Here is a 22017-nt window from a genome sequence, read left to right on the forward strand (position 1 = left end):
TACCCTTTCTTTATTCGAATTCTTCATTAAGGTTAGTACTATTGACCCTTTCCTCTTTTTCGAGTAACTGTTTTGTTGGTCTTTTTGAACTTTTTTGCATTGAGGCGGCCTTTTGGGTAATAGTAGAGGTTCTGGTATGGCTTGCGAAAACTTTTGGAAAAAATGGTTGACTGCTACTTGATGTGTTAGCATCTTGTACCCTTTTCTCCTCTATTTTCTAGTTATTTTTAGTTAGAATTTATTAAATTTTACTATATTTTAGTGTAAAAATTTTCTATGGATGCTACTTTGAGTATTTTAGTGTTTATTGTTTTCAGGTGAAATTCAGAGCAAGTTGGCAGAGTTTTAAGCTAAAAGAAGAAGACTTGAGGCTGCCACCTTGGGCGCTAAACGCCTAACTGGCGTTTAGCACTAGCAAGCCTTGCAACCAGGAACGCCTCTGCTCGTTATGGGCACTAAACGCCCATCTGGCGTTTAGCGCCAGGCAGTCCAAAGCCAAGCCCACACTTTGAAGCATCTCCAGTTGGATTTAGCTTTTATCTGTTATGCTATCTTTTATTTTTATAATTTTTATTTACAAATAATATCTTTTAGTTTTAGAATTTATTCTTTTATTTTATTTTCAAATCAAATTAGGTAAGATATAAAAGGGAAAAGATTCACCCTTTAGAGGGGACCTTCGAATCTTTCTCTTCCGGACATTTCAGAACCCTAGTTTTTCTCTGTAAGTCATGAGTCACTAAACCTCTTTGGTTAAGGTTAGGATCTCTACTTATTTCTATGGATTAAGACTATTACTTTTCTATTTTAATTAATGTACTCATTCAGTTTCTAGGATTACTTTTGTTCTTAATTTCATGAATTTGGGTTAACGAGAGTATGATCCTTATTCTAGATGCGTTCTTGTGACCCTTAGGAGAGGTCTCTCATCTGAACACATTTTGAAAATAAATTCCTCCTAAGTTGCTAATTACTTGAATTAATCTGGATACGTGACATATAATCTGTTTAGCTTTGAGTAATTAGGATTTTTGTGACCATAAACTAGATTTGAACCTAACCCTCTAATCGAAATCAAGTGACCAAGAGATTGGCAGTTGATGACGGTTAGAGAAAACTAAATCCCTAAGAGATTAGGTTTAGTTAATTATAGTTTGCCATGAAATAAATCTTGCATGATTAAAATAGTTGGTAAGAAACTTTAATCCGAAAAAGTAAACATCTCTGATACCTTAACTATTTCTCTCATTGATTTTTTACACCAAACTCACTATATGCTTCTTTACTCTTGTTTTATTGTTTAATGCTTTAAAAACCCACAAACCAATTTTTCTATTCGCCTGACTAAGCCAATCAGTTGACCATTGTTGCTCAGTTCCTTAGTTCTCGTGGGATCAACCCTCACTTACCTGAAGTATTACTTGGATGATTCGGTGCACTTTCTAGTTAGTTGTGGATATTCTCAAAATTCGCACCACTACTACTTTGCTTACTACAAAAACTCTTTTTATTTTGAGATTGTTTTTGCCATCTGATGTTACTATAGCGAGTGTTTGGTTGTGTTTCTGGGATTTTTAGGAAAGTTTGTTGAAAATTTGTTGTATTTGTGACTTGTTGAATGGATTTGTGTTGCCTTCAATGGCATCGTTGCTGTTGTTGCAGGAGGAATTCCATTTTAGCACTTTCTTGTTTTAAAGAAGATGGTTTCAAATTGCTTTCATATTTTGGTTTCTTGTACCCGATTTGTAGGTGTAGCTTTTATGTTTCGATCTGTAATTGTCAACATGTCATCAAAGGTCCCACCTTCTTTGTTATCTTGGGTAGATAGTATTGTTTGTCTTCCTGTTTTCGTAGTTGACAAAGAGTATATTGACGTATTCTGTAGACACCATAGGATATGTAAAAGTCGGAAAGATGAAGGAAACTACGAGTTAGTAGTGCCAGACCATGAGGAGAGAGTGTGTTTGCCCCCTTAGAAAACTCGGAATGTCCCTTTTTCTATGCATATTGTAAGAACCGCGATTAATGAGCCACTTAATTAAAATAATTTAATTGCCCAGAATAAGATAAAAAATTTAGAATATCAATTAGAAATTTAAATATGATATCTGGACTTAGTAGATTTTTTTGAGTTGGAAAATATAATTTTCTGCGGAAAATTGTATAAAAATGCGTAAAGATAAATTAGCCAGCAGTCCCGGTTTAAATCTGTCCGATACTATGTGAGAGCAGTAAAAATTGTAGAAAAACATAGAAAAATAATTAAAGTTGAAAATCAGGCGCTAATTTTAAAGGTTTGCCCCGAAATTAGACCAAACAAGTTAAAAACGCTAACGGGTTGGATCGGCCCCAAATTGGACCCAAATTGGGCCCAAACTCAACATATAAATACTCTCTCAACCACTTCACCCTTCATAACTCAAAAACACAGCTACATAGAGAGAAGTGAGAGAAGAGAGCAAAAAGGAAAATGTTACTATTCATTCTCCACTTTTGGTGGCCGTAACTCGAGCTACGGTGCTCCGATTCGTGTGCCGTCAGTGGCTACGCGAAGCTCTTAATAAGCCCATTAGTTCTATCTAATGTTTTCTAGTATGATTTTGAAATTTTTCCTCCATTCTGTAGCCCTAAGAAATTCGAAATTTAAGGTTTTGGTTTTGAGTAGATTTTGTGTTTTCAATTTATTAGGTGGTATCTAAGGTTGAGCTATTGGTGGCTTGTTCCCCAAGCACCATCGGAAAAGGTAAGAAAACTCTTTACCCTTGTGAAATTATGTATTTAGGAACTCTAGGTATTGATTTGTGGTATTTGGTATGATTTTAGTTGAGTTTTTGCAGTTGTTGGCATTTAATTTGAGCTTTGGATTAATTGTTGGTGATTGGAAGCTTGTGTTGGACTCAATTTGGGGTATTGTGCATATTAGGAATTGACCAAGGTATGGTTTTAGTTTTCTCTATGTAATATATAATATTTTTGGACACTTAGGCTAGTGGACCATAGGATAGGATTGAAATGAATATTTGGTTGTTTGAATTGTGATTGTGTTATATGCATATTGATGGACATTGGATAATCAGAATGGTTGAGATATGATTATGGTAGAATGTTAGTATTATAATGATAAATGATGCTTGTATGAATGGATTATTATTGATGAATAAGGTTGTTGAGATAGATTGGGGAATTGGTGAATTGAATGATAATTAGGTGTGGAAATTGTTCATGCCGTGGGTCGAGCTGTATGACCCAGGCTGATTGAGAATAAGTCGACCAACCTCTTCAAGTCAGAATCACCCGACCTCTTCACAAACAGCTCGGCCAAATTGCCATAAGAAGCCCAAGCAAGCCCAAATGAAGGGACACAACCCAAATCTAAAGGTGGCGAAGCCTAAAAAAAGATAAGGTGGTTCCCCTTAAAGATAAGATGACACTACTCAAAGATAAGATAAGATAACTATCTTATCTCAAAGGAAGATCACTCTACACCATTATAAATACACTGGAGCACCCAGGTATAACTCATACTCTGATTCTACTAAAAACCTGCTTAATACCCTTGCTAACTTAAGCATCGGAGTTCCTTGCAGGTACCACCACCCTCCGGTGATGAAGGATTAGCACCACCACCAAGTCCAACAAGTCGGACACGGCGGTTCCGGCCACCATCATTAAGTCGGACACAACAGCACCGACAAGTACAGAAGATCTCGTTCGAGATCGACCTACAGTTTCAGGTAACCCTCGAAACATTGGCACCGTTGCCAGAGAACCTGGAAGTCATCCCATCATCATGGCGGACAACCTTAGCAACGACCGCAACTCAGATCTAGAAAATAGAACACCGCAGAAGGACGTGGACACCACACCAAAAGATACGTCTCGACCAAACGGAGACAAGAATTCACCAAACACACAAATCCTGAAGGCACTTCAAGCTCAACAAGATCGTCTCAAATAACTCGAAAAGGAGGCTGAGCACCAATGAGAAAGACCTTTGAAGGGAAACTAGGCGGCGTAAAGAGTTAGAGGACACGCTCTTAAAACTTGAAGCCGATCTAAAAACCAAGGCTACTCGATCCAATCATGAAAAATACCACAATTACACCCCTCTTCGGGTATCTCTTGTGGAAGTTTACCAAGAAGTGTGCCATACTGAGAAGATCCCACCACCTCGTCCACTTAAAAGCAAAAAAGGAGGAGGAAATCGGACTGAGTACTGTGAATACCACCGAATCTATGGACATCCCACCAACGAGTGCTTTGACTTAAAAAATGTCATAGAGAAATTGGTAAGAGAAGGACGACTAGATCGATATTTAGCCAACAAATCGGACGAGCCCAGAAAGCGAAAAAGGGACGAAGAGGTCGGACGAGTTGAACGACCACCTCGCACCCCAGAGAGGCACGTCCACATGATAAATGGCGGATTTAGAGGAGGGAGGATCTCAAAGTCATCTCGTAAAAGGCACCTTAAAGAAGTATATCATGTCAAAGGAGAAGGATCACTCGACATCCCTAGTATTACTTTCACACAAGAAGACGCATCAAGAATCATCCCGGGACATGATGATTCCATGGTCATTATTATCATATTAGCTAACGCATGGAAAGTGAGTTCTGGAGCTTTATAAATAACTAATACCTAATATTCACCATTTTCAAGTAACAATTTCCCTTTCCATTTTGTAGATACATTATTGTATTTGATCCTTTGGATGGATCCTCAAATATTGATGTGGTATTCTATTGGAACTGTATGAAATTGTCATCTCAAATATAATTGCTGCATTGGAAATAATCATTGAAATTACAATGACACCTGCTATTTTCCCTATAGATCTTTGGCATTTACGTAGCGAAGGAAAAAGATAAAGTTACACTTGATGATGTCTTACAACCTGAGAACAGAATGTTAGCAACTGGTTACTACATGTATGGTAGCTCTTGCATGGTAAAACAAAACACCAATCTGATGAATTGTTCATTTAATATAACTTTGTATTGAGAAAACTCTCGAATCGTAGTTCGTGATTAGCATAGGACATGGTGTAAATAGTTTCATACTCTTTTATTTTGTTATATTCTAATTAGATTCATAAATCAATCAATGATAAAATTAATAGATATAACGTCAATAAATGAATTATTAAAAATTAACATAGAATTTTATAATAACTAAAAAAAATAACCTGTTGATTGTTGTTGTAGTGGCAGAATCGAGCAGTGCAGACAAACTAGCAGTGTAATGCAGATAGCAACACCCACATGGACGACGAGCAACAACAACCATGAACAGCTCAAGCACTCACTAGCAAAGGGAGGCGTAGCAAGATGCAAGCAGTCAAGCACAGACAAAGGAGAGTGGCGACATATGAGCACACGACGCGAAAGATCCAGCGAGAGGCGCGACGATAGCACATGAGCGTGCATTGGTGGTGAATGGAGGTGGGCCAAGCTGCTGAGGTGAGCTCTAATGGTGTGGTGGTGTTTGGGGGGGTGAGTAGTGAACTCCTAATCGTTTGTGAGAGATTGAGAGTAAGAGGGATTGGGGTGTGGGGGTGTGCTTCAGAATTAGTGAGAGACTGAGTAAATATGCCGTGTCATCTCTCCAGTGATGAGAATAGGCAAAAAGGCTAACTTGGGTCACGCCTAAAAGTTTCAAAGTACCACGAGGGCCAAATTGAGCCAATGGTCAAATTTTAGGGGTCATTTTAAGTATTAACTTCTTTTAATATGTATAACTATTTATTTATACTAGTGACTGATTTTAGTAGTTAATTTGATGCATATGATTGAATTGATATTTATTAACTTATCATGCAATTTGATAAAGTTAAAAGAATTATAAGATTAGGTTTCTATTTATCAACCTGTCATACAATAACTTGATAAAATCGAACAAGTTGTTAATTGTTCATTTCTCTTGTCACCATTTTTAACAAACTATATATAAGTGGTTAAAGCATTTATTATTGTATAAAAAATAGTGAGTGAAAATTAAAAAAAAAGGTGAGATTTTTTATGTGTAAAAATTTTTGTATGAGTATCATTTTCATAATATATAAGAGAATATTATAAATTTTTTAATATATTTTAAAAAAGAGGTAAATATTAAATCGGTACTCGAAAGATTTTGTCGCTGACAAAATAGTACCTGATTTTTATTATTGACAAAATGATCCTCGAAAAATTTTAAAATTTGATAAAAGTGATCAGCCGTTAATTGAGTTACTTGGAAATAAGGTTTATGAGTGACGTATCAGTTAACAATGATCATAATTATAAAAGTTACTCACTTTTAATATTATAATTTTGAAAAAACCCCAATATTATAATTGTAACGACCCAATTTCTAGTACGTCATGATCATACTAGAAACTGAGAGCTACCAACTTGTCTTCCTAATTATTGTCTATTATTTATTATATGAGCCTGATTTGTTGTTAAAAGCGTAGTTATTTTGCGAGATACTTTTTTTAAAACATTTAGATTAATAAACAGAATCATTCATAATCAATTCACAAATGATAACAGATAAAACAGTTATAAACAACCACACATAAATACATCACAAGCAGTTGACAACATTCAGTGATCCAGCCTTTATTAGAGTATAGACTTTTAGTTAGAACACCTCTATATATAGCTAGATAATAACTATATACATATATATACATACAACATCCCAGGCCCTGACCTGTTCAAGAAGTCCCTAAGTTGGCGCCCAGGCTAGCCTAAACTTCATACTTACATAATCCCTCTAAACTACTAAAGCGAGGGAAAGTTCGTTCTAAGTCTTCAAAACTCAAGTCAGGTGGAACGTCATCAAAAGGTGGAACATAATCTACTACTCCTCTGCACGATCAGACATTGCCATATGACGTCTCTCTGGTACCTCATCAAGTAACCACATAACAGGAGTCTCGTACACAGGATTTAGGTTAAAGCTCGCATACAAACGGGCTGCAGACGTTGGCTGGTCTCATAGTATATACATATAAACAGATAACGGAGTTCACTCTAGACTCAGAAGGCTACCTAGAGCAGAATCCTCTTTGCGGAACGATCATCAACGAACTACGAAAAGGTACTCTTGCTTCCATCTAAAGGGGGGAAAGGGAGAGAGAAGGGGTAAGAACTGGGGAGTTCTTAGTAGGGCCAGGGTTATTAGTTAAGTTCATTAATTCTGCATTGTTTAGTAGACAAATAGCAGAATACAGAGAAGCAATAAATAGAAGATACAAATAAATAAATAAAATAGAGAAAACAGAAAGCAGAACACAAACAAAAGAATACAAGAAAATAAAACACAAATACAAAGAATAGAATACAAACAAAGAAAACATACATTCATACAATAGTCATAACAGAGGAAATGCACAACCAAGTATGATGCATGTCTAGCCCTAGCGTAGGTAATGAGCTCATCTGTCGGTTACTAACCCGCTCCCGACATTACCCAGCAACCTCTGTCTGGATAAGGCTTTCCTGTTGGTAATACCCATCGCAAGCATCTTTTGTCTTGCAGGGCGGCACTTATTAGCCGATATACGCCCCACACACTCACTGTAAGTAACCTTTGTCTTACAGGAGCACAACACACTCACTGTAAGCAACCTCTGCCTTACATGAGTACAACACACTCACTGTAAGCAACCTCTGCCTTATAGGAGTACTCTTTAACTGTGTGTATCTCGATACCTCTGTAAGCAAACTCTGTCTTACAGCATAGCATTATAGCTAGGTATCCCAGAAAAGCAGTCTCAGTGGTCGTACCACCATCTATCTGACTACCTCAATGCAGCAGATGAACATACAAATATCTTTGGAGTTGCCTTAATGCAACAAATGACCTTTCAACAGGCCCTCTATTTGTTCTCTAATCTCTTTATCATATTACTCTTTTCTCTTATCTCTTTACCCTGCTCTAGTTACTCTTTTCTCTTTGTCTCTTTGCTCTACTCTGGTTTCTCTGTTTAATGTATGTATTTATAGCTTATGTAAATTTCGGTATGGATAGTTAGCCTGTTCCAAGTATAGGTTCATTAAGTCTATACTGAAACAGTTTAACTTTTCATATTATACCTAACCCTAGGCGCAACCTAAGAACTAACTATGTTGCTCCTAGTTAGTTCGCTAATCTCTATTTGATTCTGTCATTAAAGCTTTACAGACTTTTTCTTTGATTTTCATTTCTTCTTTAACTCTTTTTCTTTCCTTTATCTTTACCTCACTAATATGTTATTAGCATTCCCTAAGTGTTTTATGAAGATAATTATGAGATTCTGAGTTTAAAGTTATCTTTCTAAAACTTTTACGAAAAACTGTCTTTTTCGAATTATTTTATTATTTTTATTAAAATAATATTTTTAATTTAATATTAATATTTAATATTTTAATATTATTTATTATTTTATTAATATATTTTTGAAAATTACCCTTTTTAAATTTTAACCTTTAAAATTCACTTTTTACCATCTGTAACTTTTAATATTTCTACTTTAACCACCCTAACTTTTAGAAATTACAAAATAACCCTCCAAAGACCAAAATATTTACTTTCTTGCCCTTTTTAAGATCTAAAACTTGTTCTTCATTGTTTTTCACCACATTCAAAGTGTTCTTCATAAATTCTTCAGATTCTTTCTATATTTTCACCCGTTTTTCAATCTTTTCAGTAACCGATTTTTACCATAATTCATAATAAATTAGCAGCCAATAAAACCTCATATTTTCCATTTAATTACAACACAAATTCAACCCCAATTTAAGGGTTAGGGTTCAAAATTCCAGTAGCCACAAGAACATGCATTCATAGCTTGAATTTCATCAAATTTTCACCAAAATTTCAACAAGAATCACTCATATAAACAATCAATTTCAAGCATAACCAAACCATATCATAATGACACAACTCAAACACAATTAATCAAGATTAATTTCACTAAACCCTACCTTGTTTTGCTGCTCCAAATTCTGTTATGCTCTTAGGTGGTCCTTAAGCACTTTTCCTCCTAAATCACATCAAGAACAACTTTAAATCCACAAACCCTCAACTGACCGAATCTCATTCAGCATGTTAGGAAGGGATTTATCACCTTAAACTTTCTGTAAATTAGCATTTCTTGGACCACAAGTCAAATTAAGCATGATTCCTAAGGAATAACATCAAGAAAATACATGTTTAAGCATGTTTTTTTGAAACCGAAGCAAAAGGGAGATGGTGCAGCCAAATCACCTTGATTTCAGCCTTGATAAGTCATATGATTATTTAGAGAAAGAAGAGATGATCACTTTGGTCGGATTGAAATTTTGATTTGAGTTTTAGTTCATAAGAAATCAAGCTTTGAAGATCAAGTGTTCATGAAGTTTTATCTATTTTCTCTCTTTTCAATTTCGTCCAAAGGGAGAAAATGACCAGCCTTGGAGTGTCTTGGGGGTGTAAGATGAGTTGTAATTTATTGCCTTGGAGGTGGATTAAAATAATATTAAAATATCTCATGTGTATAACTACTAAAACTAGATGTATCGGAACACTCATAAAAATATCTCTAAAAAATTTTTTCTGAGCTACTAGCATAAATGACACTAGTAACATATTTAATATGAGAATAGAACATGTATGATGAGGCATTAGCATTGCTAAAGTCATCAAAGAGTGCTGGTGCTAAGATGCACCAGTAAACTGTGAACCCGGTTAAACTGATTTCCTGTTTTAGCTAAAACAGACCAGGTAATATTATAATATCATTCAAGCAGCTTCTAGTACTAATATAATTATAATATTATACTATTATCTTTCTTCTCTTATGAATCGAGTTTGGTTTGTCAAACTGAGACTATTTACGGAAACTAGAATCAAAACTCCTAACTGATACGGTTCAAAAACTAGGTTCTTCATGATTGTGTTGTCGAGCTTGCCTCAAAAGAGGTCCTGGCTTAAAGATGAAATAATGATAATGAGGATTAAGATGCCTAATGATACAGCAGAGGTGTTTCTTTTATTGAACTTCTGGAGAAATCTGTGCCTTCAGAAAAGATCTCACGTACTCGAAAAATGGGGTTGTTACATTCTACCCTCCTAAAGAAAAATTTTGCCCTAAAAATTCCCTTTACCTGTAAGTAGGCATGGATAATCGGCCCTTACCTTATCTTTTAATTCCAAAATTACGCGCATCAGTTAATGAAGGGAATGAATATATTGTACCCTTATTATACAGTACATTTAAGAAACGAGTCTTGACATAACACTGACCTTAGATCACGGAGTCTGAGTACAGAGCATCATCAACAGTCATGGCAGATATTCATCCTAATCATTGGGTTCTAGCTGGATCTTAAACAAACCTGTTTGGGAAAGCCCTGGCCATATGTCCAGGTTCTCCACAAGCATAACAATTGTTTGTTCTATACTGACAAGATCTGTTACCATGATCTTTTCCACACCTTGAGCATACCAAAATACCCTGAGGTTCACCTCCTCATTCCTGTCCCAGAAAATAGTTATGGTTGTTGTTGTTGTTATGAGCAAGAAAATCACCATTCTATTGATTCCCATTTTGGCGCTGATATTGACCATTGGCTTTAAAGTTGCGACCTTGAGGGGCTAAATTTTGAATAAAGTCTCTTTGTTTGACCCTAAATCCTATCATCATCAGACCCTCTTCTTCTTCATCCGCAAATCCTCTTTCTCTTTCTCCCCCCTCAAGAGTCTCTCTAATTCTATCACTTTCTCACTCTCTATTCAAACCTTCTTCTTCACCTGTTTTGTCATCCATTTTCTTCTTCTTCCTTTACTTCTCTTCTTTAATCTTCACCTTCTCCCTTTTTGTTCTTTTCTTTCTTTTGTTTTCTCTATGGTGACAACAACAACTCCAACGACAACAAGATCATCATCATCCCTCTGTTCTTCTTCATCATTGGTAGCACCACACGACCACCACTTCTTCCTCCTTCAGTTGCGACGCTTGCCATCGAATATCCAACACTATTGACCACTATCTTCTCTGTGCTCTCTATAACTCGTTGCTTTCATCACTAACGAGTTTCTTCTTCCTCTTCTCTAGTGAACTCCCCTTTTCTCCTTTGATTTTTCTTTTCTCTTCTATTTTCTCATCTACCCCACCACTCTGTTTTTTTTCTTTTTCTTCTCAGCCGCCCCTCTCATCTTCTCTCTATTTCTTCTTTTCTATCTTCATATCTATTTTTTTATTTTTTTAAAAAATGCATACAATTGTTGTTGCTGAACTATGTAAATATTATTATTGTAGTTGAACGGTGTAAATGTTAGATTATGAAGGAGAGTGTGCAGAATGAGTTGAGGAAGAGGAAGATTGTGAAGAAGAAAGAGATAAAAACAAAGATGAATGTGATTTAGGGATGGGGTTAGTGGTAGTGGTGGGTGGTGCAGGAGGTGGTGGTAGCAATGTTCTGACAACCGGATTGGACCGACTCAGCAGAAAAAACTGTTATTTTAAAAATCGCTAAAAAACCGCTAAATCAGACAAAAACCAATCTATTTAACCTGACGTGAATTCGGCCAGTTTTTATAAACGGTGTTGTTTTTTGGTTTTCATAAAAAATGAAAATAAAAAAATGCAGCTGCCTCATCGCGTCTTCCTCTCCTCAGTCTCATTCTCACCCATCTTCTCAGTGTCACTCTCACCTTCAGAAAACTTGTCCTTCCTCTCTCTAAGAAAAAAAGAATCAAGAAATTCTAGCTTCCATCGCCGCTGCCAAGAGGGAAAAGATCTGGAATAGTAGGAACAACAGATCCGGAAATGCATAAGGACAAAACAACGCGAAGAGACGACAGATCTGGAACAACGCAAAGCCAATGGATCTGGAATGGCGATAACACGGTGGTGGTCCTTGAAGGCTAACACAATGCTTGATATGTGCATCTTTTTTTTCTTTCTAAGAAACTGAAATATCCATGTTTATGTGCAATATGTATGCCACCACTATTATTTGAATGAAAGAGGGACATGATAACAATTGAATGATATAGTGATATATTAGGGTTTCTTTTTTTTTTTAGAAGTTTAGTGTTATGTTGCACATGGGATGGACTGCATTGTGCCCAATAAACTTTTTTTAATCTTTCATTAAGATTTTGAAAAAGTTTTCTTTTTTATAACTTTTATTTAATTTTTAAATTTTTCATAAAAAAATTAACTTTTTATTATTATTATAAGTTATATATATATATATATTTAAAATATTAATATAAATAAATTATAATACACATAATTTAAAATAAATACATATTTAAAGATATGCTGTGTTTAAAATAAAAAGCTAAAATAATTAAGATCTTAAAAATCCTAATAAATTTAGTTCAAGTTTAAAAATTATATGCATCTAATAGATTTTAACCAAATGATTATAATTGTAATATAACACTTAAAAAAATCATAGTCAAAGATTATCATTTAACATAATAATAAGAATATAATTTTAATTATTTGTATTTGTGTGTCTATTTATTATTTTATATATTATTTTATTATAAAATAATTTTTTTAGTTAAAGTTGTAACACCCTACTACACAATGTTTTACGCTTAAGTCATAGAACAGAGGTAGTGTGGTATTACAGACCTCTAATAGTAAGGATATACATATAATACTGAAAAAAAATAATATACTAGGAGCCTTGAAACAAAGTGGGTAAACAAGAATCGCAAAATAAAAAGCGCAACGCTCAAGGAATAGGATTACTTGCGTGCCAAGAAACCTAATAGGAAAATGATAGAACAATAAACGAAGGGGTAAAGAAAAGCCAAGGAACAGCATAGCTAGCCTCTGACTCAGTCTGTGAAGCTAAGGCTGGCCGGAGGATACATATATACATATAAACATACATAAGTGTCCCCAAAATATACCAAAGTAAACTCCTATCTCTCCCTCAACCTCTAAGAGGAGCAGCATACATAAGTTACTTGGAGAGTAAGCTACACATATATATACATATATACAAATAGAAACCAAAATACACCCAAGAACCACTTCGCTTTCCCGAATCCAGACGCCTAGCGAGGAGCCTCTCGACCTGCATCTGAAAAACAACAGTACAATATGGAATGAGAACCGGAAGTTCTCAGCATGGTAAAAGTGCCACGCGCATAAGAAATACGGTTCTGAGAATGCCATAGGCAATCCTAGAACTCCGTTATTCAATTATCCAACTTAAGCACTAAAATAGAAGCCATAAACAGGGGTAGGTATTCTAAATCTGCCTGACTTACTCAAGTTCAAACTTAGCCTAACAACAACCACTGAACCGAAAATCATACATGCATAGAACCGAAATCACAATAGCCACCGAACCGAAATACGTTCATGTGGTTAATCCGAACCGAAATCACAATAGCCACCGAACCGAAATCACAATAGCCACCGAACCGAAATATGTTCATGTGGTTAATCCTTCATTTTCAATTTTCAATCAACAAGAATAAGCAACCAAACAACTTCATGCACAGGTAATGATCAAAGAGTACAAATAGCAGGTATAACAAATAGCAGGTAATATATATCAATTAGGCATACCCAGGAACTGCATAGCAATCAAAACAAACAAATGCATATGATGCATGCCTGTCCTATGGCTGATGGGGCCCATCTGTCGGTTATCCAGCCAACCCGACAAGTCCGAAAACCTTAGACTGTCCCCCGTCGCGCATCCCCAAGAGTCTATGCATAGAGTTCACATTCAATTATCATATCATCGCTCAATGGGGGCTATCCATACCCGGGAATTTATACGTGCCCGGTCACCCTTACGACATAGGGTCAACAGAGTATCGAGATTCAACCTGGAACACGTGGTGGCGAGCCACGGTTCTTACCCAGGGAAACTCGTGTCTCAGATATCATTATTCATAAGCCATGGCAATTAACATCAATACATCATCAAGTATCAAACCTTAACATTAAACTTCATTAACATCCTTATTTTCTTCATAAGAGTCACTATTTACAACTTTCTTCACCTTCAAAGTTCACTCAAAATCAGTTTTACAAAAGCACTTTCAAAACCTCATTTTCACCACATTCACAATTCCTTACCTATAACACATACATTTGCTAACACTTCCATTTCTATCTCATCAACAGCCATTTCAAGTTATTTTTAACCAATCCACTAAGCCATAATCATAGATTACGTTTAGCATAAAACATATGTGAATATATATGAACAACCCTTCACAATTACCGTTCCACTTATGCAATATCAACCTTTCACACACAATATTCCATCAACCTATTACCAATCCATTAATGCCATCATCAACTCTCATACATGCATTAAACCATCAATTCACATAACAATTTTTCAAGAACAAACATCAACCATAATCATCAATCTATACCAACACCAACACAATGCTTCATAAGCAAGTCCAAGGGCATAAAACTAATAACCTCAAGGCCTCCTATTCCCAATATATGATTACCAAAAATTATACTAACAACAATACCAAGCTACTCATTAAATGCCATTAACAATTCAACTTATCCTATGGTTCTTCTAACCTAAGTTTTCACAATACCGTAAATATTAAACGTGCGAAACTTAAACCATACCTTGTCCGATCACTTAGTTCACCCAAGGCAGCCTTACAACTCAAATTACAGCCCCTCCAAACTCAATCAAACAGCCCCAAACCAAGCTTGATCACCAACAAGCCTCCAACAAGTATCAACATCCACATACACACTACCTAAACCACAATTAACATATCCAACATAACAACTCAATACCCAAATGCCTAAATTCAGAAATTTTATTAGGGTTTGAGATCTCTTACCTTTACCCACTGATCCTTGGGCAATACCCACAAGAATTCAAGTCTAGTGAACCCCTAAAAACATAAAAATCATAAAGGATTTGAGTTTCTCAATCCTTAAACTCGAAATTCATATACCAGCAGAAATGAAGCTAGGAAAAACCGATTCACTTACTGTTTTGTTTGGATAAAATTGAAAAGCTCGACGAGCCCGACGCGTGGCCGCAAACGGTGCGGCGATCGGAGCCCGGATGAGAAAGTTATGGTAGTTGGAAGGAATGGTGAGGGTTTGTGAATCTCCTCTCCCTCCCTTGCTGTAATGGCGTCGCAGCAGCTTGTGAGGAAGAAAAGAGCTGCTGCCTCATATAAGTGTTTGGGTCCGGTTGGACCCACGGGCCCGGTTTGGGCCCCGGTTCAACCGGTTTGGCTCTTCCGGTCCGTTTTTGGACCAAATTTTTGAAATTGGTATCAAAATTTTCGTTTCGACGAGCCCTATCCTATTTTGATATTAGTTTTGCATTTTTAGCATTCCTAACTAAAATTCAATTTATTAACTAATAATTTACCGATTTTAGCGGGGTTTACATCCTACCCACCTAATAAGGAATTTTGTCCTCAAAATTCAGAGGGAATTACCTGAAAAGAGGTGTGGGTAGTCCTTTCGCATCTCTGATTCAAGCTCCCAGGTATGTTCTTCAATACCAGCCCGACTCCAAGCTACTTTCACCAAATAAACATCCTTTCCGCGGAGACGTTTGGTGCTGGTATCCTCAATCCTAACCGGAGTTACTGGAAGCGTCAGGTCTTCCCTCACTTGGACTGATTCCGGCTCTAGGACATGACTAGGATCAAAAGTGTATTTACGAAGCTGCGATACGTGGAATACGTCATGCAGGTTCGAAAGATGTGGTGGTAACGCGATCTTATATGCCACTGGTCCAATTCTCTTCAGGATTTCGAATGGCCCAATGTAGCGGGGATTTAACTTCTTGGTTTTGATGGACCTCCCTATTCCAGTGGTCGGAGTAACTTTCAAGAAAACGTGTTCTCCTTCCTCGAATTCTAAGGGCTTTCGTCTTCGGTCAGCATAGCTCTTCTGACGGTTTTGAGCTTCAAGCATTCGACTCCGAATTCTCTTTATTTGTTCAGTGGTTTCACTTACCATTTCCGGTCCTATCAAGCTCTTTTCTCCTGCTTCGTACCAACATAATGGAGACTGGCATTTTCTTCCATACAAAGCCTCATATGGAGCCATTCCAATACTCGCATGATAGCTATTGTTATAAGCAAATTCTACTAGAGGCATATATCGATCCCAGCTCATCGGTTGATCCAAAACACAAGCTCTTAACATGTCTTCCAAAGTTTGTATTGTTCTTTTTGATTGGCCATCCGTCTGAGGATGATAGGCAGTGCTTAGGCTTAATTGGGTGCCAAAAGCTCGCTGAAAAGCACTCCAGAACCGTGATGTAAAGCGAGGATCTCTATTCGATACAATGGTGGAAGGTACGCCATGTAACCTCACAATCTCCTTTATATATAAGCGTGCTAACTCCTCCATAGAACAACTTATCCGAATAGGTAGAAAATGAGCTGACTTGGTCAGTCGGTCTATAACCACCCAAATAGCATCACAACCGGTCCGAGTTCTTGGTAAGCCCAATACAAAATCCATAGCAATGCTCTCCCATTTCCACTGTGGAATCTCCAAAGGTTGAAGGGTTCCTGCTGGCTTTTGGTGTTCAATCTTAACTTTCTGACAAGTTAGGCATTTAGAAACATGTAACGCCACATCATTTTTCATTCCTGGCCACCAGAACATCGTTTTTAAGTCTTGGTACATCTTAGTGCTTCCAGGATGAATGGAGAACCCGCTCTTATGTGCTTCCTCCAATATGTTCTGTCGCAAATCCCCGATATCTGGCACAATTATTCGGCCCTTGAACCTCCACAACCCATCTTTATCTTCTGACACTCTCCATTGCTTGCCTTTCTCAATCGCCGGCAAAATCTTATACAATTCTTGGTTATTCTGATGAGCCTTTATCAGTTCAGCCTTGAAGTCACTTGAGATCTGTAACTGGCTTAGGCATAAAGTCCCAAACTCCTCTCTGATTCCCAGTTTCAATCCTTGGAAGGCTCTCAACAACTCTTCCTCTCTTAGCATCATCCAAGCAGCACATAGGGATTTCCTACTCAAAGCATCCGCCACTACATTCGCCTTTCCCGAATGATAGTTTAGCTCGAAGTCATAATCCTTTAGAAGTTCCATCCACCTCCTCTGACGCATATTCAATTCTTTTTGCTCAAACAGGTACTTTAGACTCTTATGGTCAGAGAAGACTTGAAATTTCACTCCATAGAGATAATGCCTCCAAATCTTCAAGGCAAAGACAATGGCCGCAAGTTCCAGATCATGAGTTGGATAGTTTCTTTCATGAGGTCTTAATTGACGTGAGGCATAAGCTACAACCTTATGATGTTGCATCAACACGCATCCTAAACCTTTCAAGGACGCATCACAGTACACCTCGAATGGTTCTCTCGGGTCAGGCAACACTAATACAGGGGCGGTAGTCAGTCTCTGCTTTAAGGCAAGGAAACTCTCCTCGCACTCAGGAGTCCACGCAAAAGGAACATCCTTCCTGGTTAGCTTAGTCAAGGGTAAAGCGAGCTGTGAAAACCCTTTAATGAACCTCCGATAATAACCCGCCAAACCTAAGAAACTCCTGATTTCCGTCACTGAAGTTGGTCGCTCCCAATTCATCACCGCCTCAACCTTAGCAGGATCTACTGCTATTCCATGCTTACTCACCACATGACCAAGGAACTTCACCTCAGACTTCCAGAACTCACACTTGGATAGCTTGGCATACAACTTCCTATCCTTCAGAATTTGTAGCACTGTTCGTAAGTGTTCTGCATGCTCATCCTCGGTCTTAGAATAGATAAGAATGTCGTCAATAAACACAACAACAAACTTATCCAGATATGGATGGAAAATTCTGTTCATATAATCCATGAATATCGCCGGAGCGTTAGTTAGTCCGAAGGACATAACGGTATATTCATAGTGACCATAGCGCGTTCTGAAGGCAGTTTTGGGAATGTCCTCATCTCTGACCCTTATCTGGTGGTATCCGGATCGTAGATCAATTTTAGAGAACACACCGGCTCCCTGTAATTGGTCCATCAAGTCATCAATCCTTGGCAACGGATATTTATTCTTCACTGTAACTTTATTTAGCTGCCTATAGTCAACACATAAGCGCATGCTTCCATCTTTCTTTTTCACCAGTAATACTGGCGCACCCCACGGAGATACACTTGGTCGGATAAAATTTTTACCCAACAGATCCTCCAGTTGAGATTTTAATTCGGCCATCTCCAGAGGCGACATCCTGTAAGGAGCACTCGAGATTGGTCCGGCCCCAGGTACTAAATCAATAACAAACTCAACTTCCCGTTTCGGTGGAAATTCATCAATATCATCAGGGAACACCTCCGGAAACTCACACACAACTGGGATTTGTTCTAAGTCTTGATCATCACCCGAAACACCTGCAGCTAGAAACAATATCCCCTGACATTCAGCCCCAGAACAGTTCACCATCATGGAATTCAAGTAGTAGTTATTCACTATAACCGGCCCTTCAGTGTCTTCAGGCATAAAATACACTGTTTTCGCCGAGCAATCTAATAGAACGCGGTTCTTGGATAACCAGTCCAATCCCAGAATGAGATCAAGACCAGTCATCGGCAAACAAATTAAGTTATGCACGAAATCACGCCCTTGTACTCGAAAAGGAACTTGGGGGCACCCTAATCTAGTCACCATAGCCTCGTGGGTAGCATTATATACCTTTAAATCATACCCCAATATTACTATTTTCAGTCCTAGCTCATCAGCCTTCTCAAATGCTATAAAAGTATGTGAAGCTCCAGAATCAAACAAAGCATTCAAAGTTTTACCCGCCATCTCACATTTACCTCGGATCAATGCCTCTGACCCTTCAGCGCCTATAGAAGAAGTAGTGTATACCCTTCCTGGTTGCTGCACCCTGCCTGTCTCATACCCCTTCTTCTCGGGGCAACTACTAGCCAAGTGTCCCGGCTGCCCACAAGAGTAACAGACTCCAATCCCAAACCTGCATGGTCCTGAGTGATACTTCCCACATCTGTGGCAACTCATATCCTGTTGTGGCTGCTTTCCCTGTCTCCTTCCCTGATTAGCACTGGTATTAGACCTCCTGGAGCTGCCTTGCCCCTGATTGTTCTGAGGAACAAAGCCACCACGCTTGAATTGTCTGCCTCTGGGTGCAAAGTTTCTCCCTGTGGTCCTCTGGAATGGCGTCCTCAGACTCCCTCTTTCTGCTGCAGCTCTTCTGACACATTCCTCCGCCACCCTGCTCCTATTCACCAGCTCAGAAAACACCCGAATCTGCATAGGCGCCACAAAACTCTGAACGTCACTCCTAAGGCCTCCTTCATACTTTATACATTTCCACTCAGCAAAGTCCTCAGGAGCTCCTTGACAGATGCGTGAGAAGCGGCACAATTCCTCAAATTTACTGGTATATTCAGTGATAGTCATCTGCCCCTGTTTAAGCTGAAGCAGTTCAAGTTCTCTGGCATTTCTAACTGAAGTGGGGAAATATTTTTTATAGAATTCATCTCGGAACAACTCCCAAGATATCACAATCCCATCAGGTTGCAGAATGCGCCTCATGCCCTGCCACCAGTGTTGAGCTTCACCATGCAACTGGTAAGTCCCAAACTCAACCCATTGCTCATCCGGAACCTGTTGAGCCTGTAATGCTCGCTCAATGGCCTGTATCCAATTATCAGCATTGGTCGGATTCGAGGTCCCTCTGAAAATTGGAGGGTGAACCTTCAGGAAGGAATGCAGTGACATTGGACCATTCTCGTCATTGTTACCATTGTTTCCATTATTAATTTGGTTTCCCAGGGCTTCAGCTGTCGCTTGCATTGCTGCTGCCATATTGCCTAATGCGGCCATGAAGTCTATAGGATTAGGAGTGTTTCCTGATGCCTCAGGCATGGCATTGCCTATTCGGCCTCTACCTCGCCCGCGTTCGCGTCCGCGAGTAGACATCTGGTCCCTATACACACCAAACAAGTGATATCAAGTTGATCAGTCTCAATATCTCAAGTTCAGTGCTTTAAGTCCCAAATGCATGCTCATGAACATTTATGCCACATATATCAATTAGATATCCTAATAGCACATAAACACATACACAGAGAATGCACAAAAGCACAATCAGTCTGTCCTCAGGCTCTATAGGAACGAACTGCTCTGATACCATAATGTAACACCCTACTACACAATGTTTTACGCTTAAGTCATAGAACAGAGGTAGTGTGGTATTACAGACCTCTAATAGTAAGGATATACATATAATACTGAAAAAAAATAATATACTAGGAGCCTTGAAACAAAGTGGGTAAACAAGAATCGCAAAATAAAAAGCGCAACGCTCAAGGAATAGGATTACTTGCGTGCCAAGAAACCTAATAGGAAAATGATAGAACAATAAACGAAGGGGTAAAGAAAAGCCAAGGAACAGCATAGCTAGCCTCTGACTCAGTCTGCGAAGCTAAGGCTGGCCGGAGGATACATATATACATATAAACATACATAAGTGTCCCCAAAATATACCAAAGTAAACTCCTATCTCTCCCTCAACCTCTAAGAGGAGCAGCATACATAAGTTACTTGGAGAGTAAGCTACACATATATATACATATATACAAATAGAAACCAAAATACACCCAAGAACCACTTCGCTTTCCCGAATCCAGACGCCTAGCGAGGAGCCTCTCGACCTGCATCTGAAAAACAACAGTACAATATGGAATGAGAACCGGAGGTTCTCAGCATGGTAAAAGTGCCACGCGCATAAGAAATACGGTTCTGAGAATGCCATAGGCAATCCTAGAACTCCGTTATTCAATTATCCAACTTAAGCACTAAAATAGAAGCCATAAACAGGGGTAGGTATTCTAAATCTGCCTGACTTACTCAAGTTCAAACTTAGCCTAACAACAACCACTGAACCGAAAATCATACATGCATAGAACCGAAATCACAATAGCCACCGAACCGAAATACGTTCGTGTGGTTAATCCGAGCCGAAATCACAATAGCCACCGAACCGAAATCACAATAGCCACCGAACCAAAATATGTTCATGTGGTTAATCCTTCATTTTCAATTTTCAATCAACAAGAACAAGCAACCAAACAACTTCATGCACAGGTAATGATCAAAGAGTACAAATAGCAGGTATAACAAATAACAGGTAATATATATCAATTAGGCATACCCAGGAACTGCATAGCAATCAAAACAAACAAATGCATATGATGCATGCCTGTCCTATGGCTGATGGGGCCCATCTGTCGGTTATCCAGCCAACCCGACAAGTCCGAAAACCTTAGACTGTCCCCCGTCGCGCATCCCCAAGAGTCTATGCATAGAGTTCACATTCAATTATCATATCATCGCTCAATGGGGGCTATCCATACCCGGGAATTTATACGTGCCCGATCACCCTTACGACGTAGGGTCAACAGAGTATCGAGATTCAACCTGGAACACGTGGTGGCGAGCCACGGTTCTTACCCAGGGAAACTCGTGTCTCAGATATCATTATTCATAAGCCATGGCAATTAACATCAATACATCATCAAGTATCAAACCTTAACATTAAACTTCATTAACATCCTTATTTTCTTCATAAGAGTCACTATTTACAACTTTCTTCACCTTCAAAGTTCACTCAAAATCAGTTTTACAAAAGCACTTTCAAAACCTCATTTTCACCACATTCACAATTCCTTACCTATAACACATACATTTGCTAACACTTCCATTTCTATCTCATCAACAGCCATTTCAAGTTATTTTTAACCAATCCACTAAGCCATAATCATAGATTACGTTTAGCATAAAACATATGTGAATATATATGAACAACCCTTCACAATTACCGTTCCACTTATGCAATATCAACCTTTCACACACAATATTCCATCAACCTATTACCAATCCATTAATGCCATCATCAACTCTCATACATGCATTAAACCATCAATTCACATAACAATTTTTCAAGAACAAACATCAACCATAATCATCAATCTATACCAACACCAACACAATGCTTCATAAGCAAGTCCAAGGGCATAGAATTAAT

This window comes from Arachis hypogaea, chromosome 4 (assembly GCF_003086295.3).
Source record: "Arachis hypogaea cultivar Tifrunner chromosome 4, arahy.Tifrunner.gnm2.J5K5, whole genome shotgun sequence".
NCBI lineage: Eukaryota > Viridiplantae > Streptophyta > Magnoliopsida > Fabales > Fabaceae > Arachis > Arachis hypogaea.